We start from the raw sequence: 20,803 nt of genomic DNA, 5'->3' as shown, positions 1-20,803 counted from the left end.
GAGTGATTGGAGGGGAGTGTGAGGCACGATTGGAGAGGAGTGTGAGGCACGATTGGAGAGGAGTGTGAGGCGCGATTGGAGAGGAGTGTGAGGCGCGATTGGAGAGGAGTGTGAGGCGCGATTGGAGAGGCGTGTGAAGGATTGCAGAGGAGAGGAGTGTGAGGGATTGGAGAGGTGAGGGATTGGAAAGGAGAGGGATGTGAGGGTTTGGAGAGGAGAGGAGTGCTAGGTGGAGAGAGGAGAGTGTCAGGTGGAGACAGGAGAGTGTCAGGTGGAGACAGGAGAGTGTCAGGTGGAGAGGAGTGAGGGGTCACATATTATGTGAAATAACTAAATTCACACCATTTCTGGATCTGATGACTTGCCAGTAACCATTTTGTAAAAATGAATGTGCAGCATATAACTCAATATGTCGAAATGTCACACACATCCATGCCCGTGGGATTCCCACGGGTGACCCCGCTAGTCTATATTATAATAGCCGTAGATGATTCTGTCTGTCTGTCTATCTGTTGGGTGTCTGTCCGGGGTGTGGCTTACTCGGTTTGCAGAGTAGCTCCACCCATAGCTCCACCCATTCTGGGAGTGGCTATAAACAAATATCCACCATTTTATTAACTCGCATAGCTTTGAGTCCTGTTTTGTAGGCCCGTGGTGTCTTGCTCTCCCCCAGTTTTATTTCAAATCAAATTCGATAAATCATTTCATTTTTCACAGTCGCTAACATAGTTTTAGACTCGGTTGAAAAAAAACGGGAAGAAAATCCGATGAAAGTTGCCGTTTATAGAACGAAATGAATTCTCAAAGGCCTGTAACTTCAAGGCCATTGAGTCTCTCTCACGCCTTTATCTCCAATCTAACTCACCATATGATTTCATTTTTATCGATGGTTTTACTTTTAGACTCGGTGTCAGCAATAATTGAGAACAATCCACACACGCGGGAAAATGCAGAGATATATTTTTTTAAATCGCGTCATGGTGTATCATACACCGCCCAACATGACACCGCCGGCAATGTGTCGATATATATTAAAAATTCGCTTTTGCTTTTCCGTTATGATATATTACTATTTCGTTTGATGATAGTCGTCACAAAAACGTCAACAATGATGCCGACATATATTTCTTCGTTTTTATTTCATTCAACATATTAGCCGGAAGTAAAATATGTTTCAGGAAATTACCGAGAGATATTTCTTCGTTTTTTTTATTAGTTATGTGCGCATACACTTTAAATAGGTTTATTTGAAATCTTTAATTTTCCACAAACATTCCACACACGCGGGAAAATGCAGAGATATATTTTTTAAAATCGCGTCATGGTGTATCATACACCGCCCAACATGACACCGACGGCAATGTGTCGATATCTATTTTAAATTCGATATATCATTTCATTTTTCACAGTCGCTAACATAGTTTTAGACTCGGTTGAAAAAAAACGAGAAGAAAATCCGATGAAAGTTGCCGTTTATAGAACGAAATGAATTCTCAAATGCCTGTAACTTCAAGGCCATTGAGTCTCTCTCACGCCTTTATCTCCAATCTAACTCACCATATGATTTCATTTTTATCGATGGTTTTAGAGTCGGTGTCAGCAATAATTGAGAACATTCCACACACGCGGGAAAATGCAGATATATTTTTTAAAATCGCGTCATGGTGTATCATACACCGCCTAACATGACACCGACGGCAACGTGTCGATACATATTAAAAATTCGATATATCATTTCATTTTTCACAGTCGCTAACATAGTTTTCGACTCGGTTGAAAAAAAACGGGAAGGAAATCCAATGAAAGTTGCCGTTTATAGAACGAAATGAATTCTCAAACGCCTGTAACTTCAACTTCAAGGCCATTGAGTCTCTCTCACGCCTTTATCTCCAATCTAACTCACCATATGATTTCATTTTTATCGATGGTTTTGGACTCGGTGTCAGCAATAATTGAGAACATTCCACACACGCGGGAAAATGCAGAGATATATTTTTAAAAATCGCGTCATGGTGTATCATACACCGCCCAACATGACACCGACGGCAACGTGTCGATATATATTAAAAATTCGCTTTTGCTTTTCCGTTAAGATATATTACTTTTTCGTTTGATGACAGTCGTCACAAAAACGTCAACAATGATGCCGACATATATTTCTTCGTTTTTATTTAATTCAACATTATTAGCCGGAAGTAAAATATGTTTCAGGAAATTACCGAGAGATATTTCTTCGTTTTTTAAAATTAGTTATGTGCGAATACACTTTAAATAGGTTTATTTGAAATCTTTAATTTTCCACAATATAATTTACTTGCCATTTATCATTTGATGATTACGAGACAAATTCCTCTTGAGGATCGTGACAATTCATGCGCTGCGTGGAAACTTCTATTTCCAAAATGAATGAGACGATCGATGAAGAACGCAGACTTGAACAGGATGCAGCAAGAAAACGAATGAGACGGGCGAACGAGTCCATCGACGAACGTCAATGCAAACTTGCGGGGTCACCCGTGGGAATCCCACGGGCATGGATGTGTGTGACATTTCGACATATTGAGTTAGATGCTGCACATTCATTTTTACAAAATGGTTACTGGCAAGTCATCAGATCCAGAAATGGTGTAAAAACCACCGTTTAGAGGCCATTTTTCCCCGCAAAGCGGGGGTTGGCCTTTTCGGGGACCGTGGTAGTTGTTGTTTTTTTGTCCCCTTTTTGAAGCAATGTTTTACGGCCGGATGCCCTTCCTGACGCCAACCCTTTTTGCCGCCTTCAACGACAAACAGGGAATTACCAGTGAACTGGTACTCAATTAGCCGACCTCGGAAGGATGACAGGCTGAGTCAACCCCCCTGGCATTAATTCGGCGATCGACCGAGATTCGAACCCAGGATCCTAAGCCGGCACCCTAGCCGCTAGCCCAACACCAGAAATGGTGTCATGAACACAATTTATTTACGCACAAGCACAAAAGCAAGACGGGCCGATTTCCGATTCCGACGGGCCGACGGGCGAGACGGGCCGATTTCCGATTCCGACGGGCCGATTTGGAGCAAGAAAAAGAACGAGACGGGAGAAAAAGGAGAGAAACGAGACGGGGAAAGCCGATTGGAGAGGCGAGTGAGGCGCGATTGGAGAGGAGTGTGAGGCGCGATTGGAGAGGAGTGTGAGGCACGATTGGAGAGGAGTGTGAGGAGTGATTGGAGGGGAGTGTGAGGCACGATTGGAGAGGAGTGTGAGGCACGATTGGAGAGGAGTGTGAGGCGCGATTGGAGAGGAGTGTGAGGCGCGATTGGAGAGGAGTGTGAGGCGCGATTGGAGAGGCGTGTGAAGGATTGCAGAGGAGAGGAGTGTGAGGGATTGGAGAGGTGAGGGATTGGAAAGGAGAGGGATGTGAGGGTTTGGAGAGGAGAGGAGTGCTAGGTGGAGAGAGGAGAGTGTCAGGTGGAGACAGGAGAGTGTCAGGTGGAGACAGGAGAGTGTCAGGTGGAGAGGAGTGAGGGGTCACATATTATGTGAAATAACTAAATTCACACCATTTCTGGATCTGATGACTTGCCAGTAACCATTTTGTAAAAATGAATGTGCAGCATATAACTCAATATGTCGAAATGTCACACACATCCATGCCCGTGGGATTCCCACGGGTGACCCCGCTAGTATATATATATATGAGTGGCAGAGGCCTCATGCGCCCGACTTATTTCCAGGGCTTTGTTTGGCGTGAGAGCGTCGTCCTTTGCAAGAATCTCTTTCTGGAGCTGCTGATACCGCGTCCCCGCGTTGAGGTGTTCTATTCTGCACTCATCCACCTCGGGGGTCTTGAACGTGCACTTACTCACTTTCTTGCGGCATCTCGAGATGAAATTTTCCATGGTTTAATCGCCATTCTGCTTGAATCGTTGCAGGCAGAAAGGAGCCACTGTATGGTAATTGGCATGGGTTTTCAGTTGAGCTTTAAAACGCTGCCAAACAATCGCTGGCATCACAGTGGTTAGGGGCAGCAGAGTGGTTAGGGGCATCACAGTGGTTAGGGGCATCACAATGGTTAGGGGCATCACAGTGGCTAGGGGCATCACAGTGGTTAGGGGCATCACAGTGGTTAGGGGCATCACAGTGGTTAGGGGCATCACAGTGGTTAGGGGCATCACAGTGGTTAGGGGCATCACAGTGGTTAGGGGCATCACAGTGGTTAGGGGCATCACAGTGGTTAGGGGCATCACAGTGGTTAGGGGCATCACAGTGATTAGGGGCATCACAGTGGTTAGGGGCATCACAGTGGTTAGGGGCATCACAGTGGTTAGGGGCATCACAGTGGTTAGGGGCATCACAGTGGTTAGAGGCATCACAGTGGTTAGGGGCATCACAGTGGTTAGGGGCATCACAGTGGCGAGGGGCATCACAGTGGTTAGGGGCATCACAGTGGTTAGGGGCATCACAGTGGTTAGGGGCATCACAATGGTTAGGGGCATCACAGTGGGAAGGGGCATCACAGTGGGAAGGGGCATCACAATGGTTAGGGGCATCACAGTGGCTAGGGGCATCACAGTGGTTAGGGGCATCACAATGGTTAGGGGCATCACAGTGGCTAGGGGCATCACAGTGGTCAGGGGCATCACAGTGGTCAGGGGCATCACAGTGGTCAGGGGCATCACAGTGGTCAGGGGCATCACAGTGGTCAGGGGCATCACAGTGGTCAGGGGCATCACAGTGGTTAGGGGCATCACAGTGGCTAGGGGCATCACAGTGGTCAGGGGCATCACAATGGTCAGGGGCATCACAGTGGCTAGGGGCATCACAGTGGTTTGGGGCATCACAGTGGTTTGGGGCATCACAGTGGCTAGGGGCATCACAGTGGTTAGGGGCATCACAGTGGTTAGGGGCATCACAGTGGTTAGGGGCATCACAGTGGCTAGGGGCATCACAGTGGTTAGGGGCATCACAGTGGTTAGGGGCATCACAATGGTTAGGGGCATCACAGTGGTTAGGCCTCGTGTTGTCGGCGTTATCAAGGTCCCAAAAACTGTAGCATCTCAGGCCTTCCTCACCTGATTTTTATGTCTCACAGCTTGTATGACACTGCTCACCTATATTCCTTTATTACTCTCTTCTCCTGCTTATGGAGCAAGGTCTGTTCCTAGGTCTGTTCCTTGGTCTGTTCCTTGGTCTGTACCTCGGTGTGTACCTAGGTCTGTACCTAGGTCTGTTCCTAGGTCTGTACCTAGGTCTGTACCTAGGTGTGTTTCTAGGTCTGTTCCTAGGTCTGTACCTAGGTGTGTTTCTTGGTCTGTTCCTAAGTCTGTACCTAGGTGTGTTTCTAGGTCTGTTCCTAGGTCTGTTCCTTGGTGTGTTTCTAGGTCTGTTCCTAGGTCTGTACCTAGGTGTGTTTCTAGGTCTGTTCCTAGGTCTGTTCCTAGGTCTGTACCTAGGTCTGTACCTAGGTCTGTACCTAGGTGTGTTTCTAGGTCTGTTCCTAGGTCTGTACCTAGGTGTGTTTCTCGGTCTGTTCCTCGGTCTGTACCTAGGTGTGTTTCTACATCTGTACCTAGGTCTGTACCTAGGTGTGTTTCTAGGTCTGTACCTAGGTCTGTACCTCGGTGTGTTTCTAGGTCTGTTCTTAGGTGTGTACCTAGGTGTGTTTCTAGGTCTGTTCCTAGGTCTGTACCTCGGTGTGTTTCTAGGTCTGTTTCTAGGTCTGTTCCTTGGTGTGTTTCTAGGTCTGTTCCTAGGTCTGTACCTAGGTGTGTTTCTAGGTCTGTTCCTAGGTCTGTTCCTAGGTCTGTACCTAGGTCTGTACCTAGGTCTGTACCTAGGTGTGTTTCTAGGTCTGTTCCTAGGTCTGTACCTAGGTGTGTTTCTCGGTCTGTTCCTCGGTCTGTACCTAGGTGTGTTTCTACATCTGTACCTAGGTCTGTACCTAGGTGTGTTTCTAGGTCTGTACCTAGGTCTGTACCTCGGTGTGTTTCTAGGTCTGTTCCTAGGTGTGTACCTAGGTGTGTTTCTAGGTCTGTTCCTAGGTCTGTACCTCGGTGTGTTTCTAAGTCTGTTTCTAGGTCTGTACCTAGGTGTGTTTCCAGGTCTCTTCCTAGGTCTGTTCCTAGGTCTGTACCTAGGTGTGTTTCTAGGTCTGTTCCTAGGTTTGTTCCTTGGTGTGTTTCTAGGTCTGTTTCTAGGTCTGTTCCTAGGTCTGTACCTAGGTCTGTTCCTAGGTCTGTTCCTAGGTCTGTACCTAGGTCTGTACCTAGGTCTGTACCTAGGTGTGTTTCTAGGTCTGTTCCTAGGTCTGTACCTAGGTGTGTTTCTCGGTCTGTTCCTCGGTCTGTACCTAGGTGTGTTTCTACATCTGTACCTAGGTCTGTACCTAGGTGTGTTTCTAGGTCTGTACCTAGGTCTGTACCTCGGTGTGTTTCTAGGTCTGTTCCTAGGTGTGTACCTAGGTGTGTTTCTAGGTCTGTTCCTAGGTCTGTACCTCGGTGTGTTTCTAGGTCTGTTTCTAGGTCTGTACCTAGGTGTGTTTCCAGGTCTCTTCCTAGGTCTGTTCCTAGGTCTGTACCTAGGTGTGTTTCTAGGTCTGTTCTGTTTCGGTCTGTTTCGTTCCCACTTATCACTGCAGGTCTCATGTTGGCAATACTATCTCAGGGAATTCTTTGCACCCCCCCCCCCCCCCCCTCCCCTGCTTCCACTCCCACATCTTCCATCTTCTATCTCCTCCTGGTCATTCATTCTCTTGTTGCGTCCACATGTTGTCCCACTGCTAACCTGTCAGTGCATTGCCCTCTATCCTTCGTTAACTCATTCTTCCTTGAGTCTAGAGTTTGTACACAAAATAATCTCTCCTGAAAAGTTTGCGTTATGGACCCCTCATGAGAAAGGTTTTGACAGTCTCGGCCTCTGCTCAACCTCGAACTGTCCTCGCTTCTGACAGGAGGGAAATCTGTATTCCAAGGAAGCGCCAAGTACTGTACTTCAAACATTTCTTCGCTTCCAGTCTCCTGCACTTATTATTAACGAGATGTATTTTACTTCGCCTCGTATATGAACATGTATGAGCGTAATGAGTGTACCGTGTACATACATGGACGTCCATAAAGTAAGTCAGAGAAGGAAAGGGTCATGTCGCTCGAACAACGTTGAACTGTGGTTGAATCCCATCACTTAAGCACGAATGAAAACAACATTTGGACTGCAGCAACCACTTTGCTGATGGGAACTGATGTGAGAAACGATGAGGGAGAAGTGAGAAACGAGGAGGGGTTGGGGGTTGGGGGTTCGGGTTAGGAGAGAGACTCCTTTCTCTAGGATTAACAAGAATGACTACTCGGGGCAAGTAAGCAATCTCAATATTTTAAGCTCCAGTCTTGGACACTTGTTTCTCCCTTAAAGCCTCAAGAAGAAGACAAGATCAGCTTAACATTCAGAGCTTTTGTGACAGGAATCGGCCTTCATTTGCTTAATAAACAGTCAGACGAAAATCGGCAGGGCAGACTTTTTGTTTGTTCTTTATCCTTTTGTTTAGAAAGGCAAAAGGAAACAGACAAACTCAATGCAGCGCACAACGACAAGCAAGTCACTGTAGATGTAGATATATATATATATTTATTTATTTCATTATAATTATTTATTTATGTCGTGGCAAACATAAAAAGCAGGTGAAAATTGTTTTTTATTTATTCCCAGGTGATGAGGAATTGCATCACCGAAGTACCACCACTGGTGTATGTCTAACCGACGTACCCAGAGTTGCCCGGTGCTTGTCGAGTCTGGTTGGCATTTTGAAGAAATCAATTTTTTTTTATGGGTGCTTAAACATCTACCTGATGACACTCACTGATGAACTTCTGAAACCGATGACACTCACTGATGAACTTCTGAAACTGATGACACTCACTGATGAACTTCTGAAACTGATGACACTCACTGATGAACTTCTGAAACTGATGACACTCACTGATGAACTTCTGAAACTGATGATACGCACTGATAAACTTCTGAAACTGATGACACTCACTGATGAACTTCTGAAACTGATGACACTCACTGATGAACTTCTGAAACTGATGACACTCACTGATGAACTTCTGAAACTGATGATACGCACTGATAAACTTCTGAAACTGATGACACTCACTGATGAACTTCTGAAACTGATGACACTCACTGATGAACTTCTGAAACTGATGATACGCACTGATAAACTTCTGAAACTGATGACACTCACTGATGAACTTCTGAAACTGATGACACTCACTGATGAACTTCTGAAACTGATGACACTCACTGATGAACTTCTGAAACTGATGATACGCACTGATAAACTTCTGAAACTGATGACACTCACTGATGAACATCTGAAACTGATGACACTCACTGATGAACTTCTGAAACTGATGACACTCACTGATGAACTTCTGAAACTGATGACACTCACTGATGAACTTCTGAAACTGATGACACTCACTGATGAACTTCTGAAACTGATGACACTCACTGATGAACATCTGAAACTGATGACACTCACTGATGAACTTCTGAAACTGATGACACTCACTGATGAACTTCTGAAGCTGATGACACTCACTGATGAACTTCTGAAACTGATGACACTCACTGATGAACTTCTGAAACTGATGACACTCACTGATGAACTTCTGAAACTGATGACACTCACTGATGAACTTCTGAAACTGATGATACGCACTGATAAACTTCTGAAACTGATGACACTCACTGATGAACATCTGAAACTGATGACACTCACTGATGAACTTCTGAAACTGATGACACTCACTGATGAACTTCTGAAACTGATGACACTCACTGATGAACTTCTGAAACTGATGACACTCACTGATGAACTTCTGAAACTGATGACACTCACTGATGAACTTCTGAAACTGATGACACTCACTGATAAACTTCTGAAACTGATGACAATCACTGATGAACTTCTGAAACTGATGACACTCACTGATGAACTTCTGAAACTGATGACACTCACTGATGAACTTCTGAAACTGATGACACTCACTGATGAACTTCTGACACTGATGACACTCACTGATGAACTTCTGAAACTGATGACACTCACTGATGAACTTCTGAAACTGATGACACTCACTGATGAACTTCTGAAACTGATGACACTCACTGATGAACTTCTGAAGCTGATGACACTCACTGATGAACTTCTGAAACTGATGACACTCACTGATGAACTTCTGAAACTGATGACACTCACTGATGAACTTCTGAAACTGATGACACTCACTGATAAACTTCTGAAACTGATGACAATCACTGATGAACTTCTGAAACTGATGACACTCACTGATAAACTTCTGAAACTGATGACAATCACTGATGAACTTCTGAAACTGATGACAATCACTGATGAACTTCTGAAACTGATGACACTCACTGATGAACTTCTGAAACTGATGACACTCACTGATGAACTTCTGAAACTGATGACACTCACTGATGAACTTCTGACACTGATGACACTCACTGATGAACTTCTGAAACTGATGACACTCACTGATGAACTTCTGAAACTGATGACACTCACTGATGAACTTCTGAAACTGATGACACTCACTGATGAACTTCTGAAACTGATGACACTCACTGATGAACTTCTGAATCTGATGACACTCACTGATGAACTTCTGAAACTGATGACACACACTGATAAACTTCTGAAACTGATGACACTCATTGATGAAATTCTGAAACGGATGACACTCACTGATGAACTTCTGAAACTGATGACACTCACTGATGAACTTCTGCAACTGATGACACTCACTGATGAACTTCTGAAACTGATGACACTCACTGATGAACTTCTGAAACTGATGACAATCACTGATGAACTTCTGAAACTGATGACACTCACTGATAAACTTCTGAAACTGATGACACTCACTGATGAACTTCTGAAACTGATGACACTCACTGATGAACTTCTGAAACTGATGACCCTCACTGATGAACTTCTGAAACTGATGACACTCACTGATGAACTTCTGAAACTGATGACACTCACTGATGAACTTCTGAAACTGATGACAATCACTGATGAACTTCTGAAACTGATGACACTCACTGATGAATTTCTGAGACTGATGACACTCACTGAAGAACTTCTGAGAATGATGACACACACTGATGAACTTCTGAAACTGATGACACTCACTGATAAACTTCTGAGACTGATGACACTCACTGATGAACTTCTGAGAATGATGACACTCACTGATGAACTTCTGAGAATGATGACACTCACTGATGAACTTCTGAGAATGATGCCACACACTGATGAACTTCTGAAACTGATGACACTCACTGATGAACTTCTGAAACTGATGACACTCACTGATGAACTTCTGAAACTGATGACCCTCACTGATGAACTTCTGAAACTGATGACACTCACTGATGAACTTCTGAAACTGATGACACTCACTGATGAACTTCTGAAACTGATGACAATCACTGATGAACTTCTGAAACTGATGACACTCACTGATGAATTTCTGAGACTGATGACACTCACTGAAGAACTTCTGAGAATGATGACACACACTGATGAACTTCTGAAACTGATGACACTCACTGATAAACTTCTGAGACTGATGACCCTCACTGATGAACTTCTGAGAATGATGACTCTCACTGATGAACTTCTGAGAATGATGACATTCACTGATGAACTTCTGAGAATGATGCCACACACTGATGAACTTCTGAAACTGATGACACTCACTGATGAACTTCTGAAACTGATGATACGCACTGATAAACTTCTGAAACTGATGACACTCACTGATGAACTTCTGAAACTGATGACACTCACTGATGAACTTCTGAAACTGATGACACTCACTGATGAACTTCTGAAGCTGATGACACTCACTGATGAACTTCTGAAACTGATGACACTCACTGATGAACTTCTGAAACTGATGACACTCACTGATGAACTTCTGAAACTGATGACACTCACTGATGAACTTCTGAAACTGATGACACTCACTGATGAACTTCTGAAACTGATGACACTCACTGATGAACTTCTGAAACTGATGACACTCACTGATGAACATCTGAAACTGATGACACTCACTGATGAACTTCTGAAACTGATGACACTCACTGATGAACTTCTGAAGCTGATGACACTCACTGATGAACTTCTGAAACTGATGACACTCACTGATGAACTTCTGAAACTGATGACACTCACTGATGAACTTCTGAAACTGATGACACTCACTGATGAACTTCTGAAACTGATGATACGCACTGATAAACTTCTGAAACTGATGACACTCACTGATGAACATCTGAAACTGATGACACTCACTGATGAACTTCTGAAACTGATGACACTCACTGATGAACTTCTGAAACTGATGACACTCACTGATGAACTTCTGAAACTGATGACACTCACTGATGAACTTCTGAAACTGATGACACTCACTGATGAACTTCTGAAACTGATGACACTCACTGATAAACTTCTGAAACTGATGACAATCACTGATGAACTTCTGAAACTGATGACACTCACTGATAAACTTCTGAAACTGATGACAATCACTGATGAACTTCTGAAACTGATGACACTCACTGATGAACTTCTGAAACTGATGACACTCACTGATGAACTTCTGAAACTGATGACACTCACTGATGAACTTCTGACACTGATGACACTCACTGATGAACTTCTGAAACTGATGACACTCACTGATGAACTTCTGAAACTGATGACACTCACTGATGAACTTCTGAAACTGATGACACTCACTGATGAACTTCTGAAGCTGATGACACTCACTGATGAACTTCTGAAACTGATGACACTCACTGATGAACTTCTGAAACTGATGACACTCACTGATGAACTTCTGAAACTGATGACACTCACTGATAAACTTCTGAAACTGATGACAATCACTGATGAACTTCTGAAACTGATGACACTCACTGATAAACTTCTGAAACTGATGACAATCACTGATGAACTTCTGAAACTGATGACACTCACTGATGAACTTCTGAAACTGATGACACTCACTGATGAACTTCTGAAACTGATGACACTCACTGATGAACTTCTGACACTGATGACACTCACTGATGAACTTCTGAAACTGATGACACTCACTGATGAACTTCTGAAACTGATGACACTCACTGATGAACTTCTGAATCTGATGACACTCACTGATGAACTTCTGAAACTGATGACACACACTGATAAACTTCTGAAACTGATGACACTCATTGATGAAATTCTGAAACGGATGACACTCACTGATGAACTTCTGAAACTGATGACACTCACTGATGAACTTCTGCAACTGATGACACTCACTGATGAACTTCTGAAACTGATGACACTCACTGATGAACTTCTGAAACTGATGACAATCACTGATGAACTTCTGAAACTGATGACACTCACTGATAAACTTCTGAAACTGATGACACTCACTGATAAACTTCTGAAACTGATGACACTCACTGATGAACTTCTGAAACTGATGACACTCACTGATGAACTTCTGAAACTAATGACAATCACTGATGAACTTCTGAAACTGATGACACTCACTGCTGAACTTCTGACACTGATGACACTCACTGATGAACTTCTGAAACTGATGACACGCACTGATAAACTTATGAAACTGATTACACTCACTGATGAACTTCTGAAACTGATGACACTCACTGATGAACTTCTGAAACTGATGACACTCACTGATGAACTTCTGAAACTAATGACAATCACTGATGAACTTCTGAAACTGATGACACTCACTGCTGAACTTCTGACACTGATGACACTCACTGATGAACTTCTGAAACTGATGACACGCACTGATAAACTTATGAAACTGATTACACTCACTGATGAACTTCTGAAACTGATGACACTCACTGATGAACTTCTGAAACTGATGACACTCACTGATGAACTTCTGAAACTGATGACACTCACTGATGAACTTCTGAGACTGATGACACTCACTGAAGAACTTCTGTGACTGATGACACACACTGATGAACTTCTGAAACTGATTACACTCACTGATGAACTTCTGAAACTGATGACACTCACTGATGAACTTCTGAAACTGATGACACTCACTGATGAACTTCTGAAACTGATGACACTCACTGATGAACTTCTGAGACTGATGACACTCACTGAAGAATTTCTGTGACTGATGACACACACTGATGAACTTCTGAAACTGATGACACTCACTGATGAACTTCTGAAACTGATGACAATCACTGATGAACTTCTGAAATTGATGACACTCACTGATGAACTTCTGAAACTGATGACAATCACTGATGAACTTCTGAAACTGATGACACTCACTGATGAACTTCTGAAACTGATGACAATCACTGATGAACTTCTGAAACTGATGACACTCACTGATGAACTTCTGAAACTGATGACACTCACTGATGAACTTCTGAAACTGATGACACTCACTGATGAACTTCTGAAACTGATGACACTCACTGATGAACTTCTGAAACTGATGACACTCACTGATGAACTTCTGAAACTGATGACACTCACTGATGAACTTTTGAGACTGATGACACACACTGATGAACTTCTGAAACTGATGACACTCACTGATGAACTTCTGAAACTGATGACACTCACTGATGAACTTCTGAGACTGATGACACTCACTGATGAACTTCTGAAACTGATGACCCTCACTGATGAACTTCTGAAACTGATGACACTCACTGATGAACTTCTGAAACTGATGACACTCACTGATGAACTTCTGAACCTGATGACAATCACTGATGAACTTCTGAAACTGATGACACTCACTGATGAACTTCTGAGAATGATGACACTCACTGATGAACTTCTGAGAATGATGCCACTCACTGATGAACTTTTGAGACTGATGCCACTCACTGATGAACTTTTGAGACCGATGACACACACTGATGAACTTCTGAAACTGATGACACTCACTGATGAACTTCTGAAACTGATGATACGCACTGATAAACTTCTGAAACTGATGACACTCACTGATGAACTTCTGAAACTGATGACACTCACTGATGAACTTCTGAAACTGATGACACTCACTGATGAACTTCTGAAACTGATGACACTCACTGATGAACTTCTGAAACTGATGACACTCACTGATGAACTTCTGAAACTGATGACACTCACTGATAAACTTCTGAAACTGATGACAATCACTGATGAACTTCTGAAACTGATGACACTCACTGATAAACTTCTGAAACTGATGACAATCACTGATGAACTTCTGAAACTGATGACACTCACTGATGAACTTCTGAAACTGATGACACTCACTGATAAACTTCTGAAACTGATGACAATCACTGATGAACTTCTGAAACTGATGACACTCACTGATAAACTTCTGAAACTGATGACAATCACTGATGAACTTCTGAAACTGATGACACTCACTGATGAACTTCTGAAACTGATGACACTCACTGATAAACTTCTGAAACTGATGACACTCACTGATAAACTTCTGAAACTGATGACACGCACTGATAAACTTCTGAAACTGATGACACGCACTGATAAACTTATGAAACTGATGACACTCACTGATGAACTTCTGAAACTGATGACACTCACTGATGAACTTCTGAAACTGATGACACTCACTGATGAACTTCTGAAACTGATGACACTCACTGATGAACTTCTGAAACTGATGACACTCACTGATGAACTTCTGAAACTGATGACACTCACTGATGAACTTCTGAAAGATTGGCGAAGATCCGTTCGGCCATCTCCGAGACAAATGGCGATACACACCGACAGAGAAACAGACAAACTTCTCTCTTACAGTACAGACCGTAGATAGACACATGTAGTCAACCGAAGCTTATTTTGCCTTCCCATCCATGACCACACTGGAACTCGCGTCCACAAGCCGGAGTGTAAGCGACTCGCCCCATGAGTATCTAACAATGCAAACTAATGTAGTCGCCGTGAAATTGTACGTCAATACGAGCGTCGCAGTCGAGTCCGCTTGCTTATTGTCCCCGTGGAAGCAACACCTCATGGATCCGGTGACTCTTTATGCTTGAACCGTCGCGGACGGACAATGGGCAGTGAGCGCGGAACGCTCGCGTCTACTTGTGATCGATTGAGCTAGTACACTCGCATTTGATGGAACAATGCGCCTCCTATAGCCAACCGGCACCGCATAACAGAGCCCGCGACGTGGTTTGAATTTGCCTTGTTCTGGGACGAGAGTTTCGATTCCCAACCGCCCTGCCCCCATCTCTATACGGAGCTACTGAGACCAATTAAAGAAAATCGCGCAGAGAGTGAGACCCAGACAGCCGCACGCAGACAGACGGGAAATGTTCAAGCATTTCGGTTCAAATAATGGGCTCGGCTAAAAGGACCGGTTAAAGTTTGTTTTAAAATATGCATAGATACACGCACTCCGCCATTACGTCACGGAGAAACTAAAGTTTTGTTCTTCGTGAAAAGCTGCCCACAATAAATGCTTCTCTTCAAAGCGAATGACAAGTATTGTCTCGTAAAAGTTAGAAAGCTATATAATATGACGATATGCCTTGTACAGATTGTTGTGATGAAAGTTTACCATTCAACTGTTTGCAATTGGAATAAAGGATTCTCGTTCATATTTGTCCAAATATATATATATATACATATATATATATATATATATATATATATATATATATATATAATATATATATATATATATATATATATATATATATATATATATATATATATATATATATATATATGTGATGTCCTTACATAATGCGCTCTACAGCTCATAGCTCAACTATATATATATATACAGGATGATTGAAAAGTAACTCCCTATTTTAAAATATTTAGAAATTATTTATTTATTGTAATATTTTTCTCACATTTTTAGTGTTTGTTCCTTAATGTATGAGAATGTAATCTGTGTTGGTTTTTTTTTCAGGTTATTTTTTGTTTGAAATTCGGAAGCCCTACAAACATGGCTGGACGTCTTACCCTGCAGGAGCGTGCCCAGCTAGCGGCACGTTACGAAGTTTGGATGCTGGCTTGGTATGAAGATTGGTCTGATCTCTTTAAAAATATCCTCTGGTCTCATGAAGCGGTATTTCACATCGGTGGGTTTGTGAACCGTCACAACTGCTATTACTGGGCAGGAGAAGATCCTCGTGTTATTTCTGAAAAAACGCAATATCGGCCCAAGGTAACGGTGTGGTGTGGAATGACTTCGGAAAGGATTGTAGGTCCCTTCATTCTTCGCGATACCATGAATGCCAAAAGGTACCTCACCATGCTGCAAGACGAAATCTGGCCAATTATCAGTGCTTCGGAGAATGTTGAAGATTTGATTTTCATGCAAGATGGCGCTCCTCCACATTTTGCTATTGTTGTTCGTGAATGGCTGAATGCCCACTTCCCTGGGAGATGGATGCGTCGCCGTGGTCCGTATGAGTGGCCAGCCAGGAGCCCTGACTTAACACCATGTGACTTTTTTCTTTGGGGTTGGGTAAAAGAGCAAGTCTACTGTACCAAACCAACGACTTTGGAAGAACTTGAAGGGCGAATACGAGAAGTTATGTCTTCCATCCCACAAGAGTTCCTGGTGAAATCAGTTGACGCGGTTCCCGGGCGGCTTGAGAAGCTGGTGGCGAATTCTGGTGCCCATATCGAATTTTAAATAAAACTTCATGCGATACGCTTTCTTCTTATATCCATTTCTTGCAAAAATTATAGTTAAATAAATTATAAGTATTTTAAAATAGGGAGTTACTTTTCAATCACCCTGTATATATATACTAGCAGAAGTACCCAGCATTGCCGGGCGGGGGAGGGGAGGGGGAGGGGAGGGGAACGGGGGGGGGGGGGGAGCGAGCCCCTTGGCAAAGTGAGCGTTTTTTTTTTCATAGCGTCATAACGTTCATAGCGTCATAGCGTTTCATAGCGTCATAGCGATTTTTTTTTCATAGCGTCATAGCGTTCATGGCGTTCATAGCGGTCATATCGTTCATAGCGTCATAGCGTTTCAGAGCGTCATAGCGATTTTTTTTTTCATAGCGTCATAGCGTCATAGCGTTTCATAGCGTCATGCGATTTTTTTTTCATGGCGCCATAGCGTCATACCGTTCATAGCGTCATAGCGTCATAGCGCCATAGCGTTCATAACGTCATAGCGTCATCACGTGATCGCTCTATGTTCGTCCCACGCTCAATGGCCATGTCTATGTCAAATATCAAGCACGTAAGCCTCTCCGTTTAGGAGTCTATCGGTAACATTACACACACACACACACACACACACACACACACACAAAAACACACACACACACACACACAAACTGTGTTTTATTTATATATATATTGTATATATATATATATATATATATATATATATATATATATATATATATATATATATATATATTGTTACAGACGTGGCTTGGATGTTATTTACCGAGCGGTTTTATGGTATGACCACGTCTGCACAAGTTACCCGATTGTGCCCGAACGTTGACTAGTCGCGCGATGCTGGCTCAATAAGAAAAAGAAGACACCCGGCTGGATTACAATAACACAATACGACACCAGGGGTTCAGTTCTCAAGACCTCCGGAGGAGGTTATATTAAGGCGGAAGGTTAGATTACAACTACAAGAGGGACAGCATAGAAAGACAAGCACTTAGACACACTCTTATATTAACCCCAACAGACGACAGATAAACGGGACAAAAGGCTGACTCACACGGGGATTGATGGCAAGGAAAGGCAGGCAGTCGATGGCTCAAGGTGCACTCTTGGCTCAAGGCAGAATCGACTCAGTCCGGTCCAGAGATGCAGGGAGGTCACAGCGCTCGGAAGGCGACGTTCTTTCTCCAAGCTGAGGCGCATCTGTCGTCACATCCGGCGCGGGGCCGCGTATATCCGGCGGGGAGTGACACGCCCTCGGCTCGTTAGCTCCGCCCCAGATGGAATCGGCACGTTGCTTCTCATTGGGTGCGTGGGGGGGGTTACTGGCTCCGCCCCTGACGAGGAGCTGACAGCCAGCCCCTTCGGGGTAACGCCGTGGAGCGCATGGTCATGGCGGGTAACCGAGCCGGTGTGAGGACGCACACTCCCCGCCCCTCTGTTGTTGTAGTCGTAGTTGTAATTGTTGTTGTAGTTGTTGTTGTAGTTGTTGTTATTGTTGTTGTTTGGGGAAGAAGATGGGAGGAGGTATGGGAAAGGTCCTAAACTCACTACTGATGCCATATAATCACATTCTGGTGCAACGAAGAGTCATAATTAATGGAAACGAGGCCTTAACTGACATAGATTAAGAATAACTAGGAAGATGTCCGAAAGTTGTCTACGTGTGGTGCGGTGGACCTGGGCACGACATTTAATGGGGGAATAAGGGGAAGGTCGGCTCTACTGATTGTTATTTACATGCAATGGGACTAGGGAATGGGGGATTGGGGAAAGTTGGGGAGTATTGGAGAAAATAGGGGAATATTTACAAGCGGATATGGAGGCCAAATTCCATATTCGCAACAATATATATATATATATATATATATATATATATATATATATATATATATATATACAGTATATATATATATATATATATATATATATATATATATATATATATATATATATATATATATACAGTATATATATACTAGCGGGGTCACCCGTGGGAATCCCACGGGCATGGATGTGTGTGACATTTCGACATATTGAGTTATATGCTGCACATTCATTTTTACAAAATGGTTACTGGCAAGTCATCAGATCCAGAAATGGTGTGAATTTAGTTATTTCACATAATATGTGACCCCTCACTCCTCTCCACCTGACACTCTCCTGTCTCCACCTGACACTCTCCTGTCTCCACCTGACACTCTCCTCTCTCCACCTAGCACTCCTCTCCTCTCCAAACCCTCACATCCCTCTCCTTTCCAATCCCTCACCTCTCCAATCCCTCACACTCCTCTCCTCTGCAATCCTTCACACGCCTCTCCAATCGCGCCTCACACTCCTCTCCAATCGCGCCTCACACTCCTCTCCAATCGCGCCTCACACTCCTCTCCAATCGTGCCTCACACTCCTCTCCAATCGTGCCTCACACTCCCCTCCAATCACTCCTCTCCAATCGTGCCTCACACTCCTCTCCAATCACGCCTCACACTCCTCTCCAATCGTGCCTCACACTCCTCTCCAATCGCGCCTCACACTCCTCTCCAATCGCGCCTCACTCGCCTCTCCAATCGGCTTTCCCCGTCTCGTTTCTCTCCTTTTTCTCCCGTCTCGTTCTTTTTCTTGCTCCAAATCGGCCCGTCGGAATCGGAAATCGGCCCGTCTCGCCCGTCGGCCCGTCGGAATCGGAAATCGGCCCGTCTTGCTTTTGTGCTTGTGCGTAAATAAATTGTGTTCATGACACCATTTCTGGTGTTGGGCTAGCGGCTAGGGTGCCGGCTTAGGATCCTGGGTTCGAATCTCGGTCGATCGCCGAATTAATGCCAGGGGGGTTGACTCAGCCTGTCATCCTTCCGAGGTCGGCTAATTGAGTACCAGTTCACTGGTAATTCCCTGTTTGTCGTTGAAGGCGGCAAAAAGGGTTGGCGTCAGGAAGGGCATCCGGCCGTAAAACATTGCTTCAAAAAGGGGACAAAAAAACAACAACTACCACGGTCCCCGAAAAGGCCAACCCCCGCTTTGCGGGGAAAAATGGCCTCTAAACGGTGGTTTTTACACCATTTCTGGATCTGATGACTTGCCAGTAACCATTTTGTAAAAATGAATGTGCAGCATCTAACTCAATATGTCGAAATGTCACACACATCCATGCCCGTGGGATTCCCACGGGTGACCCCGCAAGTTTGCATTGACGTTCGTCGATGGACTCGTTCGCCCGTCTCATTCGTTTTCTTGCTGCATCCTGTTCAAGTCTGCGTTCTTCATCGATCGTCTCATTCATTTTGGAAATAGAAGTTTCCACGCAGCGCATGAATTGTCACGATCCTCAAGAGGAATTTGTCTCGTAATCATCAAATGATAAATGGCAAGTAAATTATATTGTGGAAAATTAAAGATTTCAAATAAACCTATTTAAAGTGTATTCGCACATAACTAATTTTAAAAAACGAAGAAATATCTCTCGGTAATTTCCTGAAACATATTTTACTTCCGGCTAATAATGTTGAATTAAATAAAAACGAAGAAATATATGTCGGCATCATTGTTGACGTTTTTGTGACGACTGTCATCAAACGAAAAAGTAATATATCTTAACGGAAAAGCAAAAGCGAATTTTTAATATATATCGACACGTTGCCGTCGGTGTCATGTTGGGCGGTGTATGATACACCATGACGCGATTTTAAAAATATATCTCTGCATTTTCCCGCGTGTGTGGAATGTTCTCAATTATTGCTGACACCGAGTCCAAAACCATCGATAAAAATGAAATCATATGGTGAGTTAGATTGGAGATAAAGGCGTGAGAGAGACTCAATGGCCTTGAAGTTGAAGTTACAGGCGTTTGAGAATTCATTTCGTTCTATAAACGGCAACTTTCATTGGATTTCCTTCCCGTTTTTTTTCAACCGAGTCGAAAACTATGTTCGCAACTGTGAAAAATGAAATGATATATCGAATTTTTAATATGTATCGACACGTTGCCGTCGGTGTCATGTTAGGCGGTGTATGATACACCA

Source organism: Myxine glutinosa, chromosome 6 (genome assembly GCF_964187855.1).
Source record: "Myxine glutinosa chromosome 6, kmMyxGlut1.1, whole genome shotgun sequence".
Taxonomy (NCBI): domain Eukaryota; kingdom Metazoa; phylum Chordata; class Myxini; order Myxiniformes; family Myxinidae; genus Myxine; species Myxine glutinosa.
This window is presented reverse-complemented; position numbering follows the sequence as displayed.